This window comes from Arachis ipaensis, chromosome B08 (genome assembly GCF_000816755.2).
Source record: "Arachis ipaensis cultivar K30076 chromosome B08, Araip1.1, whole genome shotgun sequence".
In the NCBI taxonomy this organism is placed as follows: domain Eukaryota; kingdom Viridiplantae; phylum Streptophyta; class Magnoliopsida; order Fabales; family Fabaceae; genus Arachis; species Arachis ipaensis.
In genome coordinates, this window is record NC_029792.2 from 93,951,849 (window position 1) to 93,965,616 (window position 13,768).

At 31.1% G+C, this 13,768-nt stretch overlaps 2 long non-coding RNA genes across 3 annotated transcripts in view; one reads left to right on the plus strand and one right to left on the minus strand.

The window, feature by feature from the left end:
* The window catches only part of LOC110265636, a 12,505-nt gene extending 2,944 nt beyond the window's left edge, over positions 1–9,561 (minus strand). The window contains exons 1-2 of the long non-coding RNA XR_002351808.1: positions 9,455–9,561; positions 7,129–7,135 (exon numbers count right to left, since the gene is read on the minus strand). This is a non-coding gene — a long non-coding RNA (uncharacterized LOC110265636). The remainder of the gene's footprint in view (positions 1–7,128; positions 7,136–9,454) is intronic.
* Positions 9,868–13,562, plus strand: LOC110265637. 2 transcript variants are annotated; one of them, XR_002351809.1, is made up of 7 exons: positions 9,868–9,977; positions 10,113–10,222; positions 10,869–10,987; positions 11,065–11,100; positions 12,368–12,570; positions 12,649–12,754; positions 12,842–13,562. It is a non-coding gene; the product is annotated as an uncharacterized LOC110265637 (long non-coding RNA). The 2 variants fall into 2 exon arrangements; XR_002351810.1 differs by having other exon boundaries at positions 9,871–9,977; positions 10,086–10,222.

A 13,768-nucleotide genomic window follows, 5' to 3' on the forward strand; every position in this document is an offset into this window, starting at 1 on the left:
CCGGCCCAAAATTGGGCCGAACCAAGTAAATCGGGCCCAAAATGGGCCCAAGGCCCAGCTATTTACATATAAATGAAGGGCATCAGCCCTTCTTCCCTCAATTGAAGATGGAAACACGCTGAAATGGGTGAGGGGAGAAGAAGCCATAGCCAAACCCTTGGTCCAATTTCATTTCATCGTAACTTTCAATCTGGAGCTCCAATTGACAAGCTGTCAGCAGCTACGCGTTCATCTCAGAACCCTCTACAAAACCCATAGAATAATTTGATTAGGAATTCATTTTTTTACCCAAATATTCCCTTCTCAGTTTCGAATTTGAGGGGAGTTGGAATTGATAATTTATATAATTTTAGTGTCTTAGGTTCGAATTAGCTCGCAGAAATTAGCGAATTTTGTTTAGTTGAGGCATGAGTAAGATGAGGATCCCAAACTTCTTGTTGTTTAGTGAATTAGAAAGCTTGAATGTTGATTAAAGTGTTATGTTGTGGAATTAAATTGAATAATATTGAATTGGAGTATATTGATAATGTTGGGAGCTTGGTTGTTTGACCTTGGTGGCTGAAAATTCAGTTCGGAGTGGCTTTAGAATTGTGGACTCTTGAAGAACGTTGACCTTGAGGTGTCTTTGGGTTTTACGAGGAATCGGCCAAGATATGGTTTTGGTTTCTCGTATATAATATGTAATGTGTCGTGAAAACTTAGGCTAGATGGCCATAGGATAAGTTTGGATTGAATGTTTAGTTTTTGAGGTTATTAAGGAACTAATATGTATATGTGTACTATGAATTTGAGAATTAATATATGTATGTGAATATGGTAGAGTTATGAAAGATGATTGACGAGGACATTGGGCCAGAGGCCGTGGACCGGGTAAGTCGAATGGATTATTGTTGAAATGCATAAGTGGTATATGAATTGGGTATGAAGGGTGATTGAGTTGGTATGTGATGGATTATGTGTTTGATGAGTATCGAATAATAATGGTTGTTGACATGTTGATGATTAATGAGTGAATTAAAATATATTGTGTGATTTTGGATTGTTGGGATTGAGAATGTGAATGTTGAGGATTGATTATAAAATTGATTATAAGTTATGTTGTGTTGGTTGAATGTGGATTATTGTTGTGTTGATTAATGATATAAGTGTGGTGGAAGGTTGATGAGATAATGTATTGAATGAATAATGATGCTATTTTAATGTTTGAGTATGGAATTATGTTTGGTTATGAATTCTTGGGGTTGAAGTTGATGAGTAAGTATATTGGTGGGTTGTGAAATGTATGAGAAGGGCCGAGATTGAATTTAGCTTGTTTTGGGTTAGTTAAAAACCTGGAATGTTAGTTTGAGTTGGAAAATGTGGTAAAAATAAAGGATGGTGTTTTTTATGAAAAACACGATTTTGAACGAAATTTGGCGGTCTATAACTTGAGCCTCAAATTTTGGTTTTGAATGAAACTATTTTCAAATTAAAGATAATTTCAAGGACTTTAAAACGGTATAAAGTTTGTGCAAATCAAAATTTTGTAGAGGAAGTTATGGACTTCAAAAAACGGGTGCAGAAAACTGATTTAGTTAAGTTACAGAATTTTTGAAAGTGCTGGTGCATGTGCGCACGCACCGAACATGGGCTGTGTTTTGGCTTATGCGTACGCACGAGCGGTGTGCGCACACACACCCTGTTTTTTCAACAACTTATGTTTTATGATTTAAACATGGTTTTGAACCTCTAAACCTCTATTTTTACTATCTAAGACCCCAAAATTGAGTTATAGTAGTACGATGAAGGGGATTTGCACTAGGAATGTGAGGTAAATTGGAAGTGAAGAAAGGCGGTGAAGTGGTGAGTATGAGCTTGAGAAGTAGCTTATGGAGTTTGATGAGAAATTATGTATAAATATATTTTTGAATGTTGAGATTATGGATAATATTTTGGAAGATAGACGAGTAATCCCTATCCGAGTTATGCTTTTGTAGATAAATGAGTAATTCCTATCCAAGATGAGATTTTGAGGATAGACGAGTAATTCCTATTCGAGATGTGATTTTATGGGTAGACGAGTAATTCCTATCCGAGTCATGGCCTGTGGATAGACAAGTAATTCCTACCCGGGTTATGGTTTGAGCCATCTACCTGAGTAGACGAGTAATACCTATTCTGGATTGGGTGAAACACCGGCATGGGGAGACGAGTAATACATGTTCCATGTTGTGGTGTTCTGTCCACAGTTAGCTACAAGGAGATGTCGGGTTCGGATATATAACCGACAAATGAGACTCATCAGCCGTAGGGTAGGCATGCATCATGTGTATTTGTATATTTTGTTTGAGTGTGCATTGTCTTGGCTTGCTTAATTATTTATTCATGTTAATTGCTAATTGCCTACTTGTTGTATATGCTTTCTGTATGTGCTTGTCTTGTCTGTTTTGTTTGTCTGTGCACCAGAGTTCAAGAGGGTTGGAGGGAGGTGAGAAACCAAGAGGATAAGTTATGATTGAGTTAGAACTTTAATATCCTTAGATGACCTACCTTACTTGTGGTTTAAAATTATAGTTTTGAGATTTATAATTTGAGTTTCGGAGTTCTAGGATCACTTCTGGCTTTTCCGGGACCTTATATGTTATGTATGTGGGCACCTTAACCATACTGAGAACCCTCGGTTCTCATCCCATATAATATTGTTGTTTTTCATATGCAGGTCGAGATGCGCCTCGGTGAGCGTCTAGAGTTTCATGTTGCAAGTGAAGCTGGGACTTTGTCTATTGTGTTTTATTATGTATATGTACGTTTAGACTTCTCCCTAGTGCATGTTTTACTTTTGTACCTCATAAAGGTTTCATGGAGAACTAGGTGTTTATTTTAAGTAATTTTGGGAGACTTGGGATTATATATATATACTCTGGCAAGTCTTAACTTCGCAGGTTGAGCCCGGAGCTTGAATATTTTGTATTTATTGACCTTCTCCCCTTACATGTATATATAGGTATCTCTTCGCTCTTCTTACGCTAGTAAACATTATTTCTGAGCGTTGTGCTTTTAATTTTCACGATCTTGCTTTACCCATCCTTCAAGACTCCTCGTATATTATATTCTTTTAATTATTATACATATATATCGTAATACCTCGCCACTTCTGCTTTACGACTCAAGCGTTCTGTGTAGTAGGGTGTTACATAGTGTCCGTCACACTTCAATTATAATCAATTCATAATCTCCATATATATGTATGTATAAACGTATAACCGAAGGGAATTCTCAACCTCCTCAGCGCCAATTGATTATCAATTTATCAAGCTTAGGTTCATTTTTTATCATTTATCAACTCCATTAACTCGTGAGCGGAATAATACCACTGTCTTCACCGCGAGCAGAATGAATCACCATCCTCACAACTATGTCATCCAATTTAACCAAGCGTCTATTCGGGAATAATTCAATTTAATGCCTTCAATATACTCTCACTCATTCCAGAGCCTAAAAACTAGTTTCCGGACCTTAAACAGGGGGTTACAGAGGTGAAAAGGTAGATTGGATAGGCAAAAATAGTTAAAATTAATATTTTCTAAAATATAGGACAGTTGTGCATATGCACGAATTCACTTTTGTGCGTACGCGCAGAAACGCGCACGAAAATTGTTCAATTCTGAAATGCAAGTCGTGCGAACACATGGGTTATGCGTACGCATGATTTGACTTTTGTGCATACGCATGGTATGCACACGAAACTCTTTCAATTCTGTAATACTCCTCATGCGTATGGTTTTCTGCAACATTCAGATTTTAGTTTTTAAACTCCAATTTTTAATCATTCATAACTTTCTCTACAAAAGTTTGTTTTCCCTCATTCTTAGATGATTTTAAAGATCTTTCCACTAGCTTTAATTTAAGATAAATTTTGTTCAAATTTGAACTTCAAACACCAAGTTATGGCCCATCGAAATTGGCTAAAAATTTATTTTTACCAAATTCCACAAATGTTCCATTTGACCAATTCCTCAATCCAATTCAGTTTAAAATCTTTGCTAAACATACTCAACATACATATGTCAAATTCTCTACCCTTTCCAACCATTCCAACACCTAATCAACCGATTAAACCTTTAGCATACACATTCATACATTTACAATCCACAACCAAATTAGATCAATTATCCAATTCAACATCATCAATTCATCAATCACAACATAACCACACTATCACTTACCTCAACTTACCAAGAAAGGGATTCCTCACCCTATCATGACCTCCGACCCAATTTTCGTATCACTTGCCATAATAAGAAATAATTCCACAATCTCATATCCAAACTCAACAACAATTAGATTCACAATTCATAACAACAACTAACAATCGATATCCAACATATCATAATTTTTACTACACCAAAAAATCAACCACAACAATTCAACAATAATCCTAGGTCCATTAGCTTAGGATTTCATGTCACATTACATGGTATTTATCCGAAACTGAAACTCATAACTTAATGTTGCAAATTTCAAACTTCTAAACTTTTTTTTAATTTCTCTCAAATTGGCTCACACCAATGTCCAAGTTCAAACTCCAAAACTTCACCAAGTCAAACTTTGAATTACTCAATCTAACATCGTATCATACAACTTGGCACAATGTTAAAACTAAGGCTCATATAAATTAATGAACCAAGAGGAAAAAGGAGGTCCTTACCTTTATCCACTAAAATTTGTGATGAAAATCACCAAGAACACAAGTTAAAGAACTCTTATAACATCAAAATCACCAAAAATTCTCAATACCCAAACTCAAAACACGAAATCAAGTTTGAATAAGAAACTGGAACTAGAATTTTGAGTTACTTACCAAAATAATTGGATAGAATTGAAGAGGAGGAGATAAACTTTGCGTGGCCGTAAACGATGCGGCGATCGAAGCTCTAGAGTAAAAGTTATAAGCAAATGAAGATGGTGATGAATAATAGGGTTAGGGCATGGTTTCTCTCTTCCCTCTCTTCTCCAACATTGCTCTCTCTCAAATGGGAAAGGGGAGTGCTGAAAATTCATTAAGGGTGGGGTGTTATATACTTGGACTTGGGCCCAAGTGTGGCCCAACTTTGGACCAAAACCTTTAAGATAAGTGCTTAGGTTCCATTCTAAATATTTTTCTTTATTATTTTTACATTTTTAATTTTTCTCACTCGCAGTACTGAACAAATTTAAGCCGATACAGATAATTTTAATGCCAGTACACGTTTTTTCCAAAATAATTATATTTTTGCGCTCAATTTAATTTTCTTAATTCAAATTTTACCGTTAAATTTTTAAATTATAGATTCTAATATTTTTACATATTTCGAATGCCTTAATCCCAATTAACACAGTCTTTAATTAATCAATTTACTAGTTAAATTTTTTCGGAGCTTACAATGTGGGTGAAGTTAGGTTTTTCAATAAGCAATTGTTTTTAAGGAGTTTTATAGGCTAAGTTCAAATTCTATCCTCTTCATACTTTCTATGTCTGCTAGAAAATCTTTAAAATAGAGCATATAATGAGATTGAGTTTCTTTAACTTAGGTTCAATTTTTAAATAATTGTGTTAGCCTTGGAAATACAATTTAAAAGATTAATATCGTGTTTAAAATTCCATCTTTTGAAATTTTTTTATTAAAAAATATTTTTCTAACGTATTGTGATTTTTTTCAGAAATTATCTCCCTTCTGGTGCATTAATGTAATGTCATTGATGAGAAAAAAGGTCAATTTGATTTCTTAGTGTGGCTATTCTATACCTTATCGTATTAGATGGATAGCAATTGATAAAGCTTATTTAACAAGAGGATTGTTTGAATTTACACAGATTCTAAATGGTCAAACTGATGACATTATTTCAGTTAGTTATCCTTATGAAAATTACTCTAATTTATGTGTTCCTAAAGTCTAGATTTAAATCGCTTAAATATTATTTAAATAGTTTAATTCTAGTATTTGTATTTGGTTAGATTAGTTTTAGAAAAATTTGAATGATTACCTCAATTTATTTATTACGTCTATTAAACTTGGATATGATATTTTTAAAGTTTTTAATATGAAATTTATTTTCTTCAGTTTATAACTTTAATTTTATTAGCTCCCAGTATAACTAAAAAAATTCAATAATTAAATTAAAAAATACTGCTAATTATAAATAGTATTTTTCAATTATTAATACACAAAAATTAAATTTTTTTAAAAGACTATTAGTTGTAATAAAAAAATTTATTGACATTAAATAAAATATTTATACAAAATAATTTAAGATATGACAATTATTTTAATCAATTATTTAAAATTATTGTAAACAATAATAAAGAGTGACTTAATTTATGTATAATTTTAAATTATTAATGTACAAAAACAATCCAATAAAATATTAATAGTTGCACTAAAAAATTTATTAACATATAAAGAAATAACCATCATGACTAAAATTTAATAATCCAAGAATATATATATATATATATATGATGAGTCAAAAATTTAATATGTTCGAATATTGGCAAATGCATTAAATCGTTCCAAATAATATCATGGTGAGTGAATATCATTCCAACAAAGATTAAAGGATTGAATTAAGTAACTTCTAATTAGAAGATCGGACATTTGCAAAAGGAAGAATATGAATCTTCAAATAATAAACAACAGTGAAGGAGAATGTTAGTGTGAATGAATAAATGCTTATGAAATTGAAGAAAAAAAAAGTGATTAAAGAATGTTAAAGGTTTTAGAGATGTTTAACTTTTAGAAAAAAAAATTATCATGTTTTTTCACTTTGATTCATGCAAAAATATTACGATAAATCATATATAATTAAATTCTAATTTTTTGGCTATTCAATTTCTCTTTGGTCAACTAACTAAGCAATGAGGTTAACCACAATTTTGATTCAACGCCGTACAACTTTTAAAATACTATTCTTAGTCAAGTTGAAAATTATGAGAAAGAATTTTACACTAATTTTGATATTAAATTTTTTAAAGTAATAATAAAATCCAAGACAGGATTATAATATTTTCAACCATTAAAGATGAAGAACGAGACTCAATCTTAAAAAAATATAAATGCATAAATCAAAATGAAAGAAATAGTTAGATTACCAATCGATGAAAAATTAAACATAGTTCCTAACCTTTAACTAAAGAGGTTTAGTTACTCATGATAAAGAAGAAAATAAAATAAAACTAATGAGATGCTGAACGAATTCTAGTTCTGAATCCCTTTGTGAACCATATATTCACTTATTTATATCCTAACCTTTGTGAACCTTTATGTTTTCTATTTTAATTTCACAAATCAATAAGATAAAATAAAATAGAAAACATTATACCTATGCATAACATAGGCTACTCCACACTAGTACATTATATAAATAGATATGTTTCGTATTAAAATAAAATTCTTTTTGTTTTAAATGAAATATTTAAAAAATTATATTAGAATATTAAGATTCAAAAAGTGATTCCATAAACCAGTTTTTCAATTATTGAGTTTTACTATATAAATTAAACAATAATAAAAATTATAATTTTAAAAAATTTAAAAGATTTAAAATTTAAAATAATTACTTTTTTACATGTCAACTGACCTGCCACGTGGCATGCCACGTGGCACTTCACGTGACACCTCATCATTCAACTGACGGAATGACTAATTTGACTTATATTTTATCTTTCAGGAACTAATTTGATTAAAAAAATCATTTGGGGACAAAAATAAAGATCGCGTGATCTTTCAGAGACTAATTTGAGTATTAACCTTAAAAAAATTACTTAAAGTCAGACTCCGAATTTACCTGATGCTGGAAATGCATGAAATTTTTAGCGTTCTTATCCATTTTCATTATCTTTAAGTCATTCCTTTCTTCATATTTTTAGAGTATACAACAAATGTCCTTGAAATTTTTAATTGCAAATGGGTTGTAAAAATAGTACAAAGTTTAAAGCCAAGGCTATATACCTGCGCATGTAATGCTTTCAGATGATATGGGTGAGCTTGACTAATATTCTAATACCGTGTTTTACATGAAACTTTGGTTACAATATTGATGTTATCATCTTATGTTTAGTTTTAACCATAAATTTTTTACTTTTTCTAAAGAAAAAACAAAATTCAGTGACATCTAATATTGATATTGTACATGATTGTAGAACAGAATTTAGTTTCATATTCTGATCCTATTAGCAGTGAACATTAAGAAGCATCTTTTTCTTAGTGCAAATCTGATGTTTTTGCATGGAGATTTTTAAGGTTTGCATTTATATGATTTGTTTATGTTTGAATAGTATAAACTTTTTGGAATTATTTTTGTCTCTGGTGCTAATAGACATGGTTTTTTGTTTAGATTAGAACTTTTGCATTCTTTCTAAAACAAAGAATATATCTCTTCCATTTTGATCTGCTTATATTTTGGGTTTTTTTTTAATTTTATTTTTTTTATGTAAAAATTTTTTCACTCTATTTAATTGTGTCCTCTTTTTTGTGGGTGATTATCCATTTTTCATGACTATTTTTTCTTCTCTTCTTAGCGGTTAAATTTTTGGACTATGTTAGGTTATAGTAGGTAAGTAATGATGTTTAAATTTTTTTTCCCTAATATATTGTCTATTTTTTGGCGTTGTTCTATTTGATAATGTTTAGTTGTAAATGCTATTGTTTTTGGCTTGATATTTTTTAATTTTTTTTCAAGTAGTCCCATTTTAGTACCTATCTTTGATTTTTTAGATTTGGGGTAAGTTTTCTTCTTAAAGTCTCTATGATAGTTTAAAAATGGATGATATTTTTTGCTGGGTTTAACATGTGAATTAATTTCTATATTTTTTATTATTATTTTTATATTGGTTCCAGTATATTTCAAGTGATTATGTTGTTTTTTCCTTACAGAAATATTTAAAAATTTTGTTGCTATTTTAATTTGTATCCTCCTTTTCGATTTTTCTTGGAATTATTTGGCTAAATAGCATCGTTTTATTTTGGCACTTAAATAGAAAAAAATGAGGTCGTTTTGAAAATAAGAAAAGATAAAACGATTTGCGCATCATATAAATTCTTTTTTATATTTTTGTTTTTGTTTTTTTTAAATGACAAAACGAAACGACGCTGTTTAGCCCTGTGTCCAGGGTGACAAGTCAAAGGTAGCACAGTATTTTGTTCACTTATTTGGTGTAAGAAAGGATTTATGGACCAATATGGTGCCTAGAGTTGGATCTTGGAGACCAGTATAGTGGATTTTAAATCTAAGAAACTAAAATGAAAAAAAATGTGAATCTCAGAGATCACGGTAGAGATTTAGTCTATTTTATTACCATACTTTTCTAATAATTTATGTAGAGTTTTTTATTATTAGAAACTATATTTTTATAGTCCTAAAAAGAAAAACTTTTATTTTGATTGAGTTCCATTGTGTATTATATTTTTTTATAGGATAATAGCTATAATATTTCAACACTACAAAAAAATATGTTTTAGTGACAAACTTTTAGTGGCAATAACATAATAGCCATTAATTCCTTAATTTAAGTTATGTTTTTGCGGCAATTATATATTTGTCATTACTACTATATCTTATAATGGTAATTGTCTTTATTGTCACTAATAAATACAAAAAAAATTTTGTTTGTAAAAAATTTTTAGTGGCCATAGAGTTATGACTAGTATTATATCATTAAAATATTTTTTAATGAAAAAATTTTAATGGTTATAAAATTATGGTCTGTATTATTCTTATTAAAATTATATTGTAATGACAATTATTATTATTACTATCACTACCTTTTTAATAAAATATTTTTAGTGGCCATAAAATTATGGCTAGTATTATTTTTATTAAAATAATTTTGTATCTAAACTAAAGAAATAAGAGATTCAGAGAAACCAAAGAAAGAGGTCTCAGAAAAGAGAGAGCCTAACCTCACCGCCGAAGCTCGCTGTAGCGGTCACTGCCGCCCTCGCCGCCGCAGTTCAGATCAAGTAATTGTGCTCTTTGACTCAGATCCTTCTATCACTTTCTATGTTGTTCAGAGAAGAGAAAGGCTCATACCTATCGCTTTCTATCTTTCTCTCTCATTTTCGATTTAGGGCTCACGAACTCGCTCTTTGACTCAGATCCTTCTTGCAGCTCCGATCTGCTCCTTCAGATATCGCCGAGTCGACTCGTTCGCAGCTTCAATTTATTGTGCTCTCTCTTACAACTCCTTCATTTCATTCTCTTACAAGTTAGATCTTCGCGTTTGCATTACTCATTATTTTAACTGTTTTAGATCTTGCGGTTCCAGTTCTTAAGCTTCGAATTTAGTTTTCTGCTATTAATGCTAATTCTTGTTCATGCAACTGAAGCTATGTGTCGTCAATTGAACTGTCGTTTGGTTTATTTTTATTTTCAATTTAAGATGTGAGATGATAAAGGAATCTGCAATTTGGATGATGCCTAATTAATGTGTCTTTGATGTGTGTTTTTAACTTACGAGCTTGGTTGGAGTGTTTTAATCTATATATAAAACCATAAGATTTGTTATTATTTTTTCAATTCATGTGCGTAATTAAAATTAGACAATCGTTTAGGATCAAATGGATTTTGTTCAAGTGACTGCCTTATAGAAACAAAGGATCTGAAGTCTGAACAACTAGAAAATATTTTTTTATTATTATTATTTTCATCTTTTTTAATTTATTTTATTTTATTTAATACACTCCCTGTATTTATTTGATATTACACTTTCATCCAAGCAGCTTGTGTATTAGTTGTAATGTAAGTAGACTATTAGGTAATGTGTTTAATGGGAGTCTTGTTGATTTCATCTTATTTGGATATTCCTTACTTATTTAATCTTTAATGAGTACGGCAATTCCGTGGATCTGCAGTAGTAGATGAACTCCAGGGACATAATGTCATACTTAGGGACTTCATTGAGCAACTAACAGCTATAGAATCATCTAGAGCTAGCCTTGTATCTCATCTGAGAGAGGCTTTACAGGAACAGGTAATTTTTATTGTTGCTTTTCTTTTTAGAAGTGCTGTAACCTATAATATGTCATTCTAATTTGGTTTGATTACCAGGAATTCAAGCTGGGTCAACTCCGAAGCTAGATTCAGGTTTGAAAACTTATCCAGTCATCGAGTAGTTATATAGTATCTATTGTCTATATTTTGATATAGTGGCTCGCCTAAATTTTGTACAATCATTAATCTGAAAATTAGTAAGTCTACTAAGTATGTATTGATTTATGGGCTGCCAGTTTTGTGTTCAATAAAATGCCGAAATAAACTTTCAGGTTTTATTTATGTCTCTCTTTAGTGCATGTGGCAAATAGCGATACTGTACCGATTGGTCTATTGATAGCTGCTAGATTCTTCAGTTTATCAATATCCAGTGTCCAATATTAGTTTATGAAGTATTTTTGTAATTAATTCTTCAGTTACGAAGTTAAGTTTTTCTTTGACCTGATATCATACTCCTATGAAATATGGAGAACATGCTAGCTATTACTATATTGTATTTTTTACTAGTTGCTAAGCTCCTGATATTTCCCATGGAGTGATGAACTTCATTTTTCATTCTGTCAAAACCTCACTAGTGTTAAAGCAGAATTTGTTCCATTTCAATTTTACTTGTGAACTTAAATTTGGTTTTATAATATTTATTTTCTGTTTCTAAAAGACAGATTTAGGGGAACATAAGGCCTAGCTTATGGCCTCAACAACGAGCTAATGGAAAGACATTTCTCCCTCCTTCTTATTTCTCAATGTCTTCTGCTAAAAAGAAGTTGTTTTATGAAATACTAGAAAATGTTAAGCTTCCACATGGCTATGCATCTAATGTCTCTCGTTGCATTCGGAAATAGAAAATATTAGGGCTAAAATCTCATGATTGCCATGTTATAATGCAAGAACTTCTTCCACTTGCTTTACGAGGAACAATAGGTAAAAAGATGAGCTTTGTTTTGATCGAATTGTGCACATTCTTTCGAGGGATATACATTAAAAATCTTGAAGTGAAAAAATTAACACTACTTGAGGAGAAGATTACCTTAATATTGTGTGACATGGAGAAGCTCTTCCTCCTATCATTTTTCACAATTATGGTACATTTGGTTATTCATTTAGCAACTGAAACTAAAATTGCAGGTCCGGTCCAATATAGCTGGATTTATCCAATAGAAAGGTGTGAATAATTATATATATTAGATTTAAATTACAGGTTCAGTCCATTTTCATATATAGTAGAATAATATTAACTTATGTTATAGGTATTTATGCACTTTAAAATCGTATGTTTGAAATCAAGCATGTCCAGAAGGTTCTATTGTAGAGGGATATATTTCAAATGAATGTTTGGTATTTTGCTCACTATATATGGAAGGTGGGAGTTCAAGATCTTATTGGTCAACAAAAAATAAAATGGAGATTGAGCATGAGGCTGATCAAGAAAGATGCTTTTTTTCCTTCTATTGGGAAGCCATTTGACAAAGAAGAAGCATTTCTAATAGATGATAAAGCATGGTTGCAAACCCATTGATATGTGCTCTTTAATTGTGCTTCTAAAGTGGTTGAAGATTATAGAAAGTAAGTGATCATCTAGCTCTCTTTATTGTTTACCATATATAACATTATTAGTGACATATATATGGGTCACATGTACAGTGAACATGTTAGTGAGATTAAGAGAACACATCGCAAGCGCCGCCTTTCTCCACATCAACTTGATCGCTTGCATTTTATTTCATTTCATGAATGGTTCAAGGATGAAGTAAGTAAAGGATTTAATTATTACTTTTTAGTTAATATCATGTTACTTTCTCAAAAGTTTATAGCTTCTATATTATTTTCTGATTAGATTAACAAGTTGGATATCACATTTGGTACGCAAAGTGATATAAGAACCCTTTTACGAGGTCCAAGTTACATTGCAAAACGATTCAAAGGTTTTGATTTGAACAATGGGTATTGATTTCGAACAAAGAAGCATGAAGAGTCTAAGGCAACACAAAATTCTGGTGTCATGGTTGTCTCAAAGGTGATTAGCTATGCAAGTGCAAGTGATAATGCTCCCAAGTTGGGAAATATCAATTATTATGGAAGATTGACTGATATTATAGAGTTAAATTACTTTGAAGAATTTAAGGTTGTCTTGTTTAAAGTGACTGGGTTGACATAACCAAAGGTAGAGGAGTTAAGAAAGATTACTTGAGTTTCACATTAGTGAACTTTTCACGCTTAATACATACCGGTGATCAAGAGAGTGATGAATCTTTTGTATTTACAAACCAAGCTCAACAAGTGATATTTGTGAAAGATCCTCATGATCATGAATGGTTTATCCCTAGGCTAATTAGTTCTCGAGACATATATAATATGGGAGAAAAGAAAATCATGCAGTTTGAGCAATTAATGCAAAATGATAATGGTGACTTAATTTTGTTAGAAGAAATTCGTCACTTTGAGGATGAGAATAATGATTGGGTTAGAAGTGGGGTTAATGGAATAGTAATTGATTATGGACATTCACCAAATCAAACTGATGACAATTTTGAGTAAGTTAGGTAATATTTTGAGAACTCTTACATTTTGCATTCTCATTTTCTGCATTTTTCTTATTTTTATTTATTAATTTTATATTTTTTATTTAGAGAGGTGTACCAACCATAGTTGTCAGAATCGAACCGGTGATCGAACCGATTAGGTCACTGGGTCACTGGGTTATTGGTTCAACCGGTGGGTCATTGGTTGAACCGATTGACCCGATCCTATGTAAATAAAAAAC